Below are 17550 nucleotides of genomic sequence, written 5' to 3'. Positions count from 1 at the left end.
GAGAGATAAAAAGAGGGAGACGCGTGAGAGAGAGGGAAGGGGAGAGAAATGGAGTGGGAACAGAGAAGGAGTGGTGGAGAGCGGGAGAAATGTGCGGGGAAGCGAGACGCAGAGAAAGAGATGGAAGGGAGTGAGAGGGTGAGTGGTTTCGAAGGAGGAAGGCAGGGAGATATGGAGTGGGGAAAGTGAGGGGCAGGTTTAGTGAGAAATTGGGTGGGAAGGGAGAGGGTAGAGATAAAAAGAGAGGATGGGGAAGAAAGGGAACACCAGAGAGAGAGAGAGACAGACAGCGGGGAGAGCGACAGAGGGATGGGGAGGGGGTAGAGAGTGAAGCGTGTAGCAAGTGGGACGCCGGTGCTAGAGGGAATGGGTATTAGGAGTGGGAGAGAGAACGACGGAGGCGTCGCTCTCTTAGACAGAGAGGAAGCAGAGAGAGTGTGAAGTTGAGAGGGAGACAGGAGAGACAAAGGGGAGAGACAGAGAGGGAATGGAGTAAATAAAGAGAGTGTGAGGGGGAGAGGAGGGGAGAGAAATGGAAATGGAGGGGAGAGAGTGGGGAAGAGAGAGCGGCAGAGACGGAGGGAAAATAGTGTGGGAGGGGATGAAAGTGGGAAGAGAGGGAGAATGGGGAGAGAGGGGGAGAAACGGTAGATGAAGGAGGGAGTTAGAAGGAGAGGGGAGGCGAGCGCGAAAGAGGGAGAAGCGAGATAGAGGGAAAGAGGAGGGAAAGGAACTTTCGGAAAGTGATGGAGAAATGTTGAGGTGTGAGCTTGAGGGGAGTGACCGAGTTTGGAGAGTCAGAGTGAGGAAGGGGGAATGACATGGAGGGGAGAGTTAGAGGGAGGGTTTGAGTGAGAGGGAGGTGACTGGTACAGAAAAGGTAAAAGTGGGAGAAGAAAGATATAGGACGGGAGAGATAGATGTGGAGGAGTGAAAAGGGATGGGGTAATGGAGAGAGAGAGAGGGAAGTAAGCAAAAGAGACCGGGCAGTGGGGTGAGAGCGAGAGAGAGGCAAGACTTAGAGGGCGAATGAGAGGGGTGCAGAGACAGGGTTGAAAGAGAGAGAAATGGTAGGAGAGAGGGAGAGATAGAGAATGAGGGTGCATACAGAGAGATGCAGTGTGGTGGTACAGAGAAAGAGAGAGGGATAGGGCAGTGAGAAACTCAGGGAAGTGGAAAGAGAATGGGGAGAGCAGGATAGCCGGAGGGGGAAAGTTTCAGAGAGGATGGAGAGAGAGTGTGACAGAGAGAGAGATTTGAGAGAGAGAGACAGAGAGATAGAGTGAGGGGAGGTTCAGAGAGACAGGGTGAGGGAGATAGGGAGAGGGTGATCTGGAGAGACCAAGTGAGAGACAAGACAGAGAGGAGGAAATAAGAGGTTTGGAGGTAGAGTGTGGGGCTTGGAAAAGAGAGTGAGAGGCAACGGGAGAGTATGGTCGGGGAGAGACAGTGATACTTTAGCGGAAAGAGAGAGATGGAGTGGATAGACAGAGAGAGATGGAGCGTGCTAGCAAGCTAGAGTGAGAGTCAGACCGAGTGGCAGGGGCGAGAGAGAGGGAGGGGGAGAGTGTGAGGGTGGATAGATAGAGGGGGTAGAGAGCGCGAAGGAGGGGTGAGAGAGGAAATGGATAGGAATTGACAGAAGAAGTAGGGGCAAGGGAAGAAGGACGGGGGAAAGGAGAAAACGAGAGAGGTGGAAGAGAGAGAGAGTGGACGAAAACGGAGGATAGAGTGAGGAAGAGGGAGGGGGAGGACTGCACAAAACACTATATAGGACAAACAGGAAAACAGCTAACGATCCGCATCCATGAACATCAACGAGCCACGAAACGCCACGACCAGCTATCCTTAGTAGCCACACACGCAGACGACAAGCAACACGAATTCGACTGGGACAACACTACCATTATAGAGCAAGCCAAACAAAGAACAGCCAGGGAATTCCGAGAAGCATGGCACTCATCCAAAAACTCTATCAGCAAACACATCAACCTGGACCGAATATATTGGCCACGACAGCGGACAGCTGAAACTGACAACCGGAAGCGGCAGGGACAGGCCACTATAGATGCCAGGGGAAACACCTCAGAAGCGCTTCACAGGAGGCTCCCAAGCACTGAGGATGTCACCTAGACAGGGGACGAAACGTTTGCAACAAAAATTTCCAGCTCGGCGAACAGAACCACAACAGAGGGAGAGAGAAAGAAGAACGATGGTAGTGGAGATGAGAGCGAGGGGGAGAGACAGGGAAATAGATGAGAGAGTGGGAGGGAAGAGAAAGCTAGACAGGAAGTGGAAGATAAAGACAGAGCAAGAGAGATGGGAGAGGCAGAGAGAGGGGGAGAAATAAACAGAGGCAATGGAGAGAGGTCGGGATAGAGAGTGAGAGGTAGGGGAGAGGAGAACGGGAGGGAAGGGAAAAAACAGTGGAATAGGAGCGTGAGGAAAGGGATAGAGAGACAGAGGGAGGAATTAGAGAGAGGAAGTGAGGAGAGGACAGAGAGAGGGCTGGAGGGAGGATGGCTGAGTAATATACGAAGGAGGCGAGTGAAAGAAATAGAGAAAGCGAGGAGAGTGATGGAGAGAGAGAGAGCTTTGCGAGAAACAAAGAGCAGGAGGAGAGAGTGATGAAAGGAGAGAGAGGGCTGAAGGGATAAATAGATGGAGAGGGGAAGCGCGGATGTGGGGAGAGTCAGAGAGCTTAGGGAGAGAGCGGGAGGGTGAGCGAAAGAAGGGGTGAGAGAGACGGAGAGAGGGCAGTGACAGAGAGGGGGAGGTGAAGAAAGAGAGAGGAAGAGGGAGAGGTAGAGAGAGAGGGCAGTGAGGAGAGACAGACAGGAGGGGGAGAGGGGGGTGAGAGAGAGTGAAGGTAGAGAGAGGGAGGGGAGGAAAAGTGATATAGACTGAGGCGGGAGGAAGAGAGAGAGACAGAGAGGAGGAAGGTGAGTGAGGGGAAGGGAGAGAGAGGGGAAGGGAGTGAGAGAGACTGGAGAGGCATAGGTGAAGGGAGAGTGTGAGAAAGGGACAAGTGGGAGAGAGGACAGAGAATGATTTCGTGACAAAAGGAGGGGCGAGTGAGAAAGCGAGGGAGAGAGGGTGCGAGAGAGGAAGGGCAGTGATAGAACGGGGAGTGGTGACGGGAGGAACAGAAAGAGGGAAAAGGCAGGTGGACCGAGGTGCGCTAGGGAGATACAGCGAAAGAGAGGAAAATGAGAGAGAATGATGGAGGGGGTTAGAGAAATGGAGGCGGGAGAGAGAGGGACCAGATAGAGTGAGGGACGGGAAAGTAAGAGATTGGGAGGGATGAGAGAGGGAAGAGATAAACAGAGAGTGAGGGGGAGAAGGGCAGGAGCAGGGAGAGAGAGACAGAGAGAGTCAGGGAGCAAGAGAGGGAGGGGAGACATAGAGGTACGTGTATCCAGCATGAGTCTCAGGAGAGGTAAGGAGCGTGCGGATAAGGAGGGGGAGAGAGAGTGAGAGAGGCATTGATATGTATCTGGGAGACGGGACGGGGAGTGAGGCTGAAGGAGAGAGAGGGGGTGGGAGAGACCGGGAGATGGAGAGGTACAACGTGAACAAGAGGAAGGAGGAGAGAGCGGGAGGGATGACAGCGAGAGTGGAAGAGTGGAAAGGGAGCGAAGAGCGAGGAGGAGAGAGGCAAGGAGTGGAAGGAGAGAGTGGAAGGGAGAGAGGGAGAGAGAAGAAGAGAGGGGGCGTGAAGAAGTGGTGGGAGGAGGGGTAGGAAAGAAAGGAGGCATGCTCGTGGGCAGAGGTAGTGAAGGGGAGAGAGTGTGTGGAAGGGGAGAGTGAGAGGGGGAAGAGAGACAGTGATGGAGTAGTTGAGAAGCAGTGGCAGTGGGTGGAGAAAAGGAGAGCAGATGGGAAAGGACAGAGAGAGAGAACTGGGAAAGGAGATAAGGAGGGACGGTGTAGCATAACCTCAAGGTTCTGGAACTCGATCATCAATTCATATAAGCTATAACACATTATGCCTTCTTAACAACCATGTCAACCTGGGTGGTAACTTCCGAGGATCTGTGGACCTGGACATCGAGATCACTCTGCTCATCTTCACTACCACGAATCTTACCATTAGCCCAGTACTTTGCATTCCGGTTACTCAGACCAAAGGGAATAACCTCACACTTGTTCGCATTATCCATTATTTCCCACCTCTCAGACCAGTTCTGCAACTTGTCTATGCCTCTTTGTAACCTACAACATCCTTCTTCACGATCCACAACTCCACCGACCTTAGTGTCGTCTGCAAATTTACTAACCCGCCCTTCTACGCCCTCAACCAGGTCGTTTATTAAAATAATGAACAGCAGTGGACCCATCACCGACCCAAGCAGTACAACACTAGTAACAGGACTCCAGGATGAACATTTCCCATCAACCACCACCGTCTGTCTTGTTTCAACAAGCCAATTACTGATCCAAACTGCTGTATCTCCCACAATCCTATTCATGCACATTTTGTACAATAGCCTTCTTTGGGAAACCTTATTGAACGCCTTGCTGAAATCCATATACAACACATCAACCTGTTTACTCTGATCTCCCTGTTTGGTCGCCTTCTCAAAGAACTCAGTAAGGTTTGTAAGGGACAACCTATCCTTCACAAAATCGTGCTGACTATCCCTAATCAAATTATTATTTTCAAATGATTACAAATCCTATCTCTTATAACCTTTTCCAAAATTTTACCAACTACTGAAGTAAAGCTCACTGGTCTATCATTATCAGGGTTGTCTCTACTCCCCTCCTGGAACAGGGGAACCACATTTGCTATCCTCCAGTCTTCTGTCACTATTCCTGAAACAATGACGATTTCAAGAGCAATGCCAGAGGCTCAGCAATCACCTCGCTGTCTTCAAAGAGGTTCCGAGGAAACATTCCATCCGGCCCATGGGAGTTATCTATTTTCACACTCTGCAGGATTTCTAATAACTCGTCCTTCTGAACTTCAATCCAACCTAGTCTCGTAACCTGTATCTCAGTATTCTCCTCGACAACAATGTCGTTTTCTAGATGAATACATTCGAAAAATATTCATTTAGTGCTTACCCTATCTATTCTGACTCCACGCACAACTTCCCACTACAATCATTGATTGGCCCTAACCTTAATCTCATCATTCATTTATTCCTTAAATACCTATAGAAAGCCTAAGGGTTGACCCTGATCCTATCCGCCAACAACGTCTCGTACCTCCACCTGGCTCTTCTGAGCGCTCTCATCCTAACATCAGCCTTCTTCTTCCTCTTGCCCAGAGTTTCCACCTCCTTTGTAAACCACGGCTCCCGCACTCTACAGCTTCCTCCCTGCCTGACAGTTACATACTTATCGAAGACAGTCAGGAGCCTTTCCTTGAATAAGCTCCACATTTCTAATGTGTCCATCCCCTGCTGTTTCCTTCCCCATCCAACGCTTCTTAAATCTTGCCTAATCGATCGTAATTGCCTTTCCCCCAGCTGTAACTCTTGCCCTGTGGTATCCACCTATTCATTTCTATCACCAAATTAAACATAACAGAATTGTGATCGGTATCACAAAAGTGCTAACCTACTTCCAAGTCTCATACCTGGCGGGGCTCATCATCCAGTATCAAATCTAATGTGGCTTCGCCCCCTGTTGGCCTGTCTGCATATTGTGTCAGGAAGCCCTCCTGCACACACTGGACAAAAACTGACCCATTTATATTACTCGTACTGTACTGTTCCCAGTCAATATTTTGAAAGTTGAAGACCCCCATGACAACCATCCTGTGTCTCTCACTCCTATCGAGAATCATCTTTGCTATGCTTTCCACTACATCCCTGGAAGTATTCGGAGACTTATAGAAAACTCCCAACAGGGTGAACTCTCTTTTCCTGTTTTTAATCCAAGCCCATACTACCTCAGTTGACGAGTCGACAAACATCATTTCTGCAACTGCAATACTGCCCTTGACCAACATAGACAGCTTTCAAGACATCACTACTTATTTCCCCATGCTTCCTCACTTCCATCTCCATGTAGATGATAGACAGGACTGGGGACAGTCAGGAGTTGAGTTACAGACCGCAGTATTGTTGTTTCCTGACATGCTCTTGTAGTCACTGTATTTTCGTTGCGAGCCATGTTGAAATTCTGGTGAATAGTAACTCTAGGATACTGACCATGAAAGAGTTAGTAATGGGAACACATTTACATGTCATGGGACAGTGGTGAAAGAGCATATTAATGGAGATGATTTTGCCTATCAACTATTTGGCGTAAATCTTACACATGGCTTCTCAATCCATTGTTGTGATTCTGTTCGCCGAGCTGGGAATTTGTGTTCAGACGTTTCGTCCCCAGTCTCCGTGACATCCTCAGTGCTTGGGAGCCTCCTGTGAAGCGCTCCTGTGATATTTCCTCCGGCATTTATAGTGATTTGTGTCTTTCGCTTCCAGTTGTCAGTTCCACCTGTCCGCTGCAGTGGCCGGTATATTGGATCCAGGTCGATGTGCTTATTGATTGAATCTGTGAATGAGTGCCATGCCTCTAGGAATTCCCTGGCTGTTCTCTGTTTGGCTTGTCCTATATAGTAGTTTTGTCCCAGTCGAATTCATGTTGCCTGTTGTCTGCGTGTGTGGCTACTTAGGATAGCTGGTCGTGTCGTTTCGTGGCTAGTTGGTGGTCATGGATGCGGATCGTTAGCTGTCTTCCTGTTTGTCCAATGTAGTGTTTTGTGCAGTCCTTGCATGGGATCTTGTACACTATATTGGTTTTGCTCATGCTAGGTATCGGGTCCTTCGTCCTGGTGAGTTGTTATCTGAGAGTGGCTGTTGGTTTGTGTGTTGTTATGAGACCTAGTGGTTACAGTAGTCTGGCTGTCAGTTCAGAAATGTTTTTTGATGTATGGTAGTGTAGCAAGTCCTTTGGATTGTGGCATGTCCTCATTCCGTTGTCTTTCGCTTAGACATCTGTTGATGAAATTGCTGGGGTATCCGTTTTTGGCGAATACACAGTATAGGTATTCTTCTTTCTCTTTTTGCAGTTCTGGTGTACTGCAGTGTATTGTTGCCATTTTGAACAGTGTCTTGATGCAACATCTTTTGTGTGTGTTGGGGTAGTTGCTTTCGTAGTTGAGGACTTGGTCTGTGTGTGTGGCTTTCCTGTATACCTTTGTGGTGAATTCTCCGTTCGGTGTTCTCTGTACCATCACGTCTAGGAATGGGAGTTGGTTGTCCTTTTCTTTCTCTCTCGTGAATCGGATTCCTGTGAGTGTGGCGTTGATGATGTGGTGTGTGTTCTCTATTTCTGTGTTTTTAATGAATACAAAGGTATCATCTACATATCTGACCCAGAGTTTGGGTTGAATTTGCGGAAAGACTGTTTGATCTAACCTTTGCATTACTGCTTCTGCTATGATCCAGTGATGGGTGAGCCCATGGGTGTGCCGTTGATTTGTTCATCTATTTTGTTGTTGATTTGGTTATTTCCTTAGTAGCCACACACTCAGATGAGAAGCAACATGTGTTGCCAAACAGAGAACAGCCAGGGAATTCCTAGAGGCATAGCACACATTCACAGATTCAATCAATACGCACATCGACCTGGACCCAATATAGCGGCCACTGCAGCGGACAACTGGAACCGACAACCGGACACGGCAGAAACAAATCACTATAAATGCCGGAGGAAACATCACAGAAGCACTTCACAGAAGGCTCCCAAGCACTGAGGATGTCACCGAGACGGGACGAAACGTCTGCATACAAATTCCCAGCTTGGCGAACAGAACCACAACAACGAGCACCCGAGCTACAAATCTTCTCCCAAACTTCTAAATCCATGTCTGGACTTTGTCCAGATCTTCGTCCAATTGGATATGGACAGATTGTGGATTTCAAGAATCCATTATGATACAGGACATAGAGATGTCATTGTTGAAAATAGCTGTTATTGTGGGAAGATCATTGATGAAGCAGCTGGAGATGGTTGGGAAGAGGACAGATTTAGGGACTCCTGAAGAGACATGCTCGAGCTGGGATGACACATTCCCAACAACCACAAGCATCTTCCTTTTTGCCAGAAATGAATGGAAAGTAATTGTCATGATTCTCATAGTTTCCTGTTTGTCCGCGACTCCTTGATGCTACATTTGGGCAGTTATGGTGTTGAAGCAAAGAGCTTACCTCAAATCTCGATTTTACTTCTTTTTGACTCTGCTGAAACTAAGCGCTGCCATAGGTTCTGGCGTTAGTTAAAACCAAACAACCAGAAAAGGCCTCGCCTTGTAATATATTCAAATGTGAGGGACAGCAGAGTTCCCCTTTCCCATTGAAATAAAGATACCAATTTATTGTCCATTTTCTAATAGTGAACACTGAACAAAGAAGCTGTTCTCAAATCCAAGCTCCCTTTTCTTAACGTTTTACTCTCTCACGCAAATCTATACAATTTGCTGTTCCAGTGCAATTATTATACATCCCATCCTAATCTCAAGGCCACACAGTATCTGTCTTGTTCGCTGACTTCAATATTCGTCAGCTGATCGCTCAACTTTATTTTCTTTTAACTGTTAGTATGTTTTACATGAAAAGACACCTTCGTTAGAGACGTTTACTAATTTCGTTGAGAGAAAGATGTTAGATGGCCAGCAACGTCTCCAGCTTGATGACCGATACTTAGCTGATCGGTGGCAGTTGCACACTGTTCCAATTGTCAAAATTCCCTTGTAATCCAGGCACCCCCAACGTCGGAACTTTGCATTGGACTGATGTTGTCAAAACAATGAATTCAAGTTTGATTTTTTTTGTATCATGAGGCTTATTAAACAAATTGGTTATATACGAATTGTGATTCAGCAACCAAAACTCAACTACCAATTTCACAGCCATATGTCACATGTATCTATCTTGTTTCACAGCCTTTCCATTTGCGCACCTGAGCATGCACCTCAAATGTCCCTCAAAATTCAAAAAACTCTTTCTATTTTAAAGTAGACATAAATATTTGGGTCGTAGTATTAATTGGTAAGGTCACATCTGCATTTATGAGAATGGCACTTGTGATGGCACTGAGCGAAGTATGTTGCTGTGTTAGAAACATAATGGAGAGCCTCGACCAGGGAGGCTGGAGTTGAGAGAATCAGAGGTGACATAATTAAAACAAAAAAAAGGATCCTGAGGAGAATTCACTTGGTGCATTTGGAAATCGTGCTTCCTTTTGATGGAGCACCAACAAATGAAGATTCAACATTTCTTTTTTTAAAAAAAAGGAGATGACCCAATCTGGAGAGAAACGCTGGTAAAATAAATATCTCAGACATTTTTTTGGTTCTCTGCAATTCACGTTGTCAAAATGAAGTTAATGCAGAAACTTTTGAGGATTTTTAGTCAAAGGTTGATACGCTGTTGTGCGTAAATAAGCAAAGAAGCTACTGACTAAAAACATTATGTCGTCCTTAGTTTTATTTTTCTTTCCAGAGAGTTTGTAAACGACACGGAGTCCAAAAAGTCAAGTGCTGAAGGGATTGATGGCCAATTTGGTAATAGCTAAACGATGCTTTCTCAGGCTGAAGGCTTTCACTTCAAAAAGAAAAGTTGCGAAATGAAAGGGGAGTGGCCAGTTCTCGCAGCTGATCTTTCGTCAGTTTGGGCTTGGTTTCTAGCACGAAGAAATTACTGGACACAAAGAAGTAGATTCAGGGAGGTTTTCTCTTTCTGATTTCTATCTTGTAAGAACCTCTGTTTGATTTTACTGTTTGTGCCCGGAATGTTTATGCGGATTGTTGCAAATGTTTGCCCATCATTAACTGGGATGATATGTTGGGTTTTCGGAGAGGTCAAGTTACTCGGTACACTGTTTTCTGTTAAATGTGGTTCATCGATAAACCCATCAATAAATTCTGCCTTGTTTAAAAGTAAATAATTTCAACATTGGTATTTTTCCTGAAATATCACGTTCAAGCTGCTTCAAACAAACCAGCAAAGTTATGGTCTTCTTGAAAGTTTTTTGGGGTCTTCCTTGGTCCGTAACTGTTTGTGGGCTCGTTGAGGCATTTGTTCTGTATTTTCGTTTTGGAATAAGGATTCTTGGACTCGACGTCAGCATGTGGGAGTTATTAGGGTCGGTTTTTTTTCCGAATGTTAAACTCAGTTGGTTTAAACCACGCTTGAAACAACAAATTACGAAGAGTTTGCTGGGAGTGGAAGAATTGATATTCGGGGATTTACAAAAGGCGATCAAGGCCAGCCTGCTGGAATGAGCAGACACCCTGGACTTAGAGATTACTTCTTGCACGAGGAAAGGAGAGTAATTCCAGCAATTGCTCAGCATTTAAATTTGCTGGAAATGCAATCAGAATCAAAAGCAATTAGAGCTTGTGAAATTTCAATTGTCAACAAAGTATCTTTAGTTAGAGGTAAAATACAATGACGGTGCAACAGAAACAAAAGAGTTTGATGCACAAATAAAAGCAGGCGAGAGAGAAAAGGAAAGAGAGTATGAAGAGAGAGAAATTGAGAGAGACGAAAGGAAGGCAGACAGGCATTTTGAATTTCAGAAATTGGCAATTATACAGCAAATTCGACGTAAAAGGATGGAGATGAATGCTGAAGATAAGCCCAGTGAGGAAGAGAGTGAGGATGAGCAAAACCCTGACATTCAAAGATATGGTGAAAATCTGCTGAAATGCATTCATGCATTGCCTAGTTTTGATGAGAAGGATTTGGATGCCTTTTTTTGTTAATCTCACGTGAGTTTTGTTGATCCAAACAAAAGTTGTGGTTAGAGCTGATGAAGCATTTCCATGACTGTAACAGGACGGATCTAGGGTTTCTGAGGAGTTGAAGAAAGCCAGCGCAATTCCATTGAAACTGGTGTAAGAAGCCTACAGAAAACGCTTCAGGAATCTAAGGAGGGAACCTGGTTAAACTTCCATTGAGTTTGAAAGGATCAAATAAAGTAATTTTGTATATGGGTCAGGGCATTCAATATAGAGCAAACCTACGACGCTCTTCGAGACAAAACCAGTTTGGAGGAATTCACAATTTCAAATCATGAAATAGCAACAATCCATGAGGAAAAGCAAAGGATCAAGACGGATAGATTAGCAGCTGAAATGGCTGATGTCTATGAATTGGGTCAGTTATCAAGTTTGGCTTCCATAATAAATTTCAATCAATCAGGGACTTAAATTCGGGAAAAGAGAATTTCTCACGTGGACATGGAAAGTTAGATTTCGATGAAATTCATGAGGATAATTTACCATAGGTTAAAATCAAACCGTTAAAGGGAACACAGAAAAGAAAAGAAGAAACCTCCCGTGTTTGCATTGCAATAAAATAGGACATAGGAAATCACGCTGCTGGTAGGTTAGGGAAAGCTTTGGGAAACCAACTGTAAGGAAACACGATAAGCCAATAAATTTTGTTGCACTGGTGACAGGAATTCCAGTAAAGCATACAAAACTGAACCAGACGTACAAGCTGGTCGGAGTTTGGTTGAGGAGGAAAAGATTTTCTTAAATCATACACCTGCGAATGTAAACTTTACTCCCATATGTCAGGAGTAGGAAGTGAAGAGTTTCCTATGTTCCGAGATACCTCTCAATATCTGATGCTGAAAGATAAGGTGTTATATATCTTTGAAAGTCTATTGCTGGAACAGGTCCCAGAGACAATAATTCACGGTGAAACATGGAAAGCTCAATTATGTAAAGTGATGTTGCAGTGTCTCGAGAAGAGTGGGGAAGTCATGGTCGGACAAGCGCTCTGTTCCAGGAACGTGATTGGTCATTGATAATGATAATGATGATTCACCACTAGAAGTGGTTAAAACTGAATGGAAACTCAGGTAATTGAATTATTCCATTACACATATTCTAGAATTTTTGCTGTCTCAATGGTATCGAGGTCACAAAGTCACAAGCTGAAAGAGGAGAAAACTAGATCACAGATAAGCAAGTTGACGTTTCATTAGCAGAGATTTGGTTTGATCAGACGGTTGAAACACTTCAGGAGCAGGGAAATGACTGAGCAAGTATCTATAGCTCAGATAAATTAACTCACTTACAGCAGAAATATGAACGCTGAAATTAATCATATCAAAATACATACACAGAAAAATAATCAGAATGTATTCCTGCATCTTTAAAATTATGTCTTAATGGGCCAATGGAGACCATCACATATTCAGGCAGACGTGTAACGTACAGAAGTTCATCAAATTCGATTGCCTGTGGTTTATGGAAAGGACCTGTTGCGCGCGGCACAGAAGCTACCTCCAATGGTTCATTTCGGAGTGAGAACAACTGAAATTAAAACAAAAAAAGCGTTTTTATTAGCCTCGAGTGCACAAGGAAGTGTTTGCATTTTGCCAGCCGTGTCGTACATGTCAGGTAATTGGAAAACCAAATTCGCACCTTACTACCTATTGCAAGAGTCTTAATTGTTTGTGTAGCACACGTACCCAAAGCAAAAGGTGGGATTCAGTATTTGTGAACAAAAATGGATGTGTCGAATGGATTTCCAAAGGCCGTTCATGACGCAATATCACAGCTAAATGAATAACTGAGGAATGACTCAAAATTTTCACAAGATACGGACGACCCACAACGATACAATCACATCAGTGTCAAAACTCACATCAACAGTATTCAATTAATTTATGGACAGCTCGCAATATAACAATTTAAATCTACTGCATACCATCCTGAGTCACTGCGACCACGAGATTGGTGGCATCGGAAATTAAATGCCACTGTGGTTCTGTTCGCCGGGCTGGAAGTTTTTGTTACAAACGTTTCGTCCCCTGTCTAGGTGACATCCTCAGTGCTTGGGAGCCTTCTGTGAAGCGCTTCTGTGGTGTTTCCTCCGGCTAGGGACAGGCCACTATAAATGCCGAAGGAAACACCACAGAAGCGCTTCACAGGAGGCTCCCAAGCACTGAGGATGTCACCTAGACAGGGGAATGAAATGTTTGCAACAAAAACTTCCAGCTCGGCGTACGGAACCACAGCAATGAGCACCCGAGCTACAAATCTTCTCACAAGCTTTGAATTAAATGCCACGTTACGTACTAGAGTGAAGATTATCCAGATGACTGGGGTAAGAAAATTGCGTTGGTGCTTTATTGCGATCAGAAATGCACTACATGAATCGATCAAATTCAGTCTATTTAAACCAGTTTTCGGCATGATGTGAGAGGTTAGTTAAAATTGATTAAGGAGAATTTGCTCAGTCAGAATTCTGACACTTCGCACCGTAATCTGTTACATTTGGAGAGGCAAAGATATATTCCAAATTTCACCACCTCAAGAAAACAAAATTAATAATTTCATTCTTTAAGGCCCAAAAAAGGACATTCGACAACGACTATTTGCAAATCTTACTCTTAAACATATCAGTTACCTCCCACTCTACAATACTGGTTTGATAAAAACACCGTATGAGATTTACAAAAAAATAAAAACGCGATTCATAGTTAGCCAGCATTGTCGATTCTCGATGTCGACTTACCACTGTCGATTTTCCTCTATCATTTTCTCTGTGTTGATTTTCCTCTGCCGATTTTCCTCAGTCGATTTTTCGGTGTCATCTATTCTGCGGCCTTCTGCCGCACAAATCTCTGATGGGCAGGTAGCTTTCAAAGAGCAATTCAACTTGCAGTCGGCTGATCTTTGCCATTCTCGCAACTGGATAAAGTGCCCAATTTTATCGCCCAAAACATCGAATCGTCTAATTGGTTTAATATCATGAAAAGATTCAAATTCATATTCGAATGCATTTTGGTATCTTGAGACATAATATAAACTGATTGTCCAAATTCGAATTCGTTGTGCACGATGGCAACGCAGCTCAAGCTATTCTTTTCACAACCAAATGATACCTTTTTAAATTGTTCAGCACACTCCGTGCTGAATCAGTCTTTCCTTGCCAGATTTCATGCTCTCTTAAATGTACAATATTCACGTGTGTGTTCATAAATAGCAAATTGTCCTATTATTTAAATCGTAAAAACATTACAGCATTCTGCAGTGCAGAGGCACCTGGGTGTCCTTGTTCATTAATCAGAATAAGTTGGTTTGCAGGTGCAGCAGATAATTAAGGCGGCATATGGAACAGGTGCACAACCAATGACACAGAAAAACACAGATACAGACACACATACACAAAACCTGAATCACAGAGTCATACAGAAACAATATATTTTTAATTACAAAAATAAAAAAATGTTTTTGATTCATAAGGCATCAAGCGTAATGGGGGAAAAGCAGGAGAATGACGTTGAGGAACATAGCAACCATTATCGGACAGCAGAATGGACTTGGCGGTACAAATGACCGCATTCTGTTCCTTTATACGCTCTTATTGCATTATTGGATCTTAAAACGTGTCCTTAGAGTCCAAAGTCAATTAAGGCTGCTGAACATTTCATTGGGGATTCAATGGTAATGTGGGATAGGTATAAAAGCTTGAATTATATATGTCTGTTTCTAATTGTTGTCTGTAGGTCTCAAAATAGTTCATTCCTTAGTGTGGGTTTAACACACTTTGATCATAATGGATTCCCGATTGAGATAAAGTTGTCCCTTTATCTTTTGCACTGTGCCGTCTGCAGTGCCCTCATCCCCAGGGAATAGCAAAAACTGGGTCTTCGTAGATGTTCAAGGCTGAGATCAACGAACCTTTGGGCATCGCAATCAATAATTATTGGGCAAATAATGTTCAGACACAATCATATCATCAATGAGCATTCTGAATTGGGCAACAGTCTCGCAGGGCCGAATGGCCAACTCCATACGTTTCTGTCTCACTCAAGCCCTCAACGCCTTTATGCAGTGAGAGAAAGATCCCATTCAACCAGTCAGGAGACGACCATTCTATCCCTCAGGAGTTACACAGGAATAAAATGAAACCATTCAGCTCTTTACGTAATTACAAAGCAAGGGACAAGCCATTGAAACATTCTAAACTGTGGCGTAGAAGCAGTTTCCCCCTGCTTACCTCAATATGTTCCAATTTGGGGGTCGAGTAACATTGTTGTATGTTTCAGATCAAAGAGGGAGAAAATGGAACCTGCCTGAGAAGGAATGGTCTACTCCACTTTCGGTCGTTCGTTATTCCTCCTCATACCAAATTGGGGGAACAGAAAATTTTTCACTCATCTTTACCACTCGTACAGGATTCCTGGCGATGATGCAATGAATTTTCCCCACCGTCTGAATCAAAGGAAATCCGGCAAAATCCAATTGTTCCAGGTGGAAATATCATTGCCAACAGAAAGTTTGAGCAGAATAACTTTCAGGTGCAGAACACTATTTGGGCAATCACCTTTTTGTTTTTATTTTCTCAAGTGCTTTGATATTGTTTTGACAAAGTTTTTTCACATTGAAGTTCTGTACAGGCATGTGTCTGTGTTTTGGTGGACAGACAGGAATATTTGCTTCGACTCCAATCAGATTAGTCACCGTCTCATTGCTGGTGGAACAGGGTCAAAGAATTTCTGCTCCTCATTCGTATTCCCTTTGTTACTTAAAGCCCCTCAAAACTCTGCTGAGAAGCATTGCAGTCAGGGAGACCGCAGGATTTCATGAGCCATCTCTGGCTGAGATGTGGGGCCTGCATTGACAGTTAACCTGGGACTGCAACAAGGCCAATAGATAATGTACAAGTTTTGGAGAGGGGAACCTCTGTAAAGAGAAAGGAGGGGACTCCTTTGTACCCAGGCGTATTTTCACCAGCATTGCCCAACCTACACCAAACTGTATGTGATTGATTTGCTGAGGAAATGATTTCCTCTATTGCTCTGCACCAGGTTGAAGGAGGGGTAACGGCTGTGCCTATTGGAGAGATAGACAGGGGTGTAGAGGTGTATGTTAAAAAGATCGGAAGAGGTGTGGGGTCTGAAAGAGTTGAGAATGATAGGAAGCAATGTCGGTTCTGGGTTTTAGATATATAGGAATGTTGTAGAGGTTGGTGGAGATCGGAGATATCTGGAGAGATGTAGAGAAACGTCGAGGTTACGGACACAGGGAGACAGGGAAGGGTGAAGAGGTTGGAGGCGAAAACAATGTTTTTTTCAAAGGTATAGAACACAGTTCGGTGCCAGAACAACAGCTACTATTGTCGTATTAGAATATCTTGTTTTCAGTTGCTGGCAACAAATGACAACAAATCCATCGAAAGATAACATAACAGGAAACAGTCTGTGGCTGCAGGAAGAAGGACTGCAATAACACGTCACACAGGAGCGATATCCAGGAAACACAATGGGAAGCAATCATTACTCATATGCCTCAAGATAACCTCCGTGACAATAACAAGGAGATTGGCTATTGCCATGGTCATAAAGTAGTGAACAGTGCAGGAGGAAAGGCCACATTTTCCGTTGGGCTGATTCACAATCCCTGGTAAATACATTGGAGAAGACAGAATGAAAACTGAACGCAAATCATTGCAAACGATCTCGAATTCTGACATTCACAGTCAATACAAAATGAAACGTTCATTCGTGCATGTGTGTCTGTGCGTGTGTGTGAGATGTACAGATATATCTGTGTGTGTGTTTGTGTGTGTGCACGCGCGTCAGTCAGGGCCGACGCAGATGTTGTGATGTTGCTGCGCCTGTAAATAGTTTACGTTGTCCTTGGCATTTTATTCGGAGAGTTCGTCATAGACATAGCCTCTGAAACTTTTAAGTTTAAAGAGTTTTAGGGCCAGTTTGATCACAGCTAACAGATACCGCCGAAGGCAAAAAAAAACTTCATCTTCAAAAGAAACACCTGTCCAATGAAAGTGGAGTAAACGGTTTTTCTTTTTTCCAGCTGAGGTTTTCTCTGGTTTGATGTAGTGTTTGATCGTGTGGTTGTTTTCTGAAAGCAGTGAGACAGTTTTAAACTGCTGGTCCATACTCACCAACGCCCCAAGAAAGCTTTCCTGTGAGACCTTTCGTATGATTGTACCCTTTATGACAAGGGGTATATAAGGTGTTTTTGCAAGCACTGAAACCAACAGGAGAATGTTGTGATTATCTTTTGGCTTTTCTGATAGTTTAAGTTAGTTTGTGATCTGTTCTCTTTGTTCTTGTTTCATGCAGTAAATATATAATTAAATTATATTTTGTTTAAAACGAAATGGGCTAACCAGCTGCATTCTTCCTGGAATATCTGCAATAAACCTGCTTAAAGCAAGTTCTAATGTTAGGTTTGGGCCAGGTTCTTGAAATGCTTTGAAGGTACCTGATCTGATCCAAAACAGTGTTTGTTAATGAGAGAATGGATGTTATTTGCGTGAGTTTGTAAATTATGTGAAAGGGTTTATTTCTCAAAATTGGTTTTGAGATTTTTATCACCACCCGAAAACAGATATAAGACGTCTGTTTCCCTTACGTGAGACCAGCATCAGCCAAGCAACACTAAGAAAATTTATATGAAATACAACAGATAATGGAGAGCTGAAACGTGGGAAAATTTGGTGAAACAGCAGATGTGGCAGGGTCAGCGAAAAGACAAAATGCGTTCACGTTTCCAATGCGACATGCCTCTTTTGCAGAATAAAAAAGAATGGTCAA

The sequence above is a fragment of the Chiloscyllium plagiosum genome, unplaced genomic scaffold (genome assembly GCF_037043375.1).
Source record: "Chiloscyllium plagiosum isolate Xiang-an unplaced genomic scaffold, Cpla_swu_hap1 HiC_scaffold_37, whole genome shotgun sequence".
NCBI classification, from domain to species: domain Eukaryota; kingdom Metazoa; phylum Chordata; class Chondrichthyes; order Orectolobiformes; family Hemiscylliidae; genus Chiloscyllium; species Chiloscyllium plagiosum.
The sequence above is the reverse complement of the archived record's forward strand: the minus strand, read 5'-3'. Positions refer to the sequence as shown.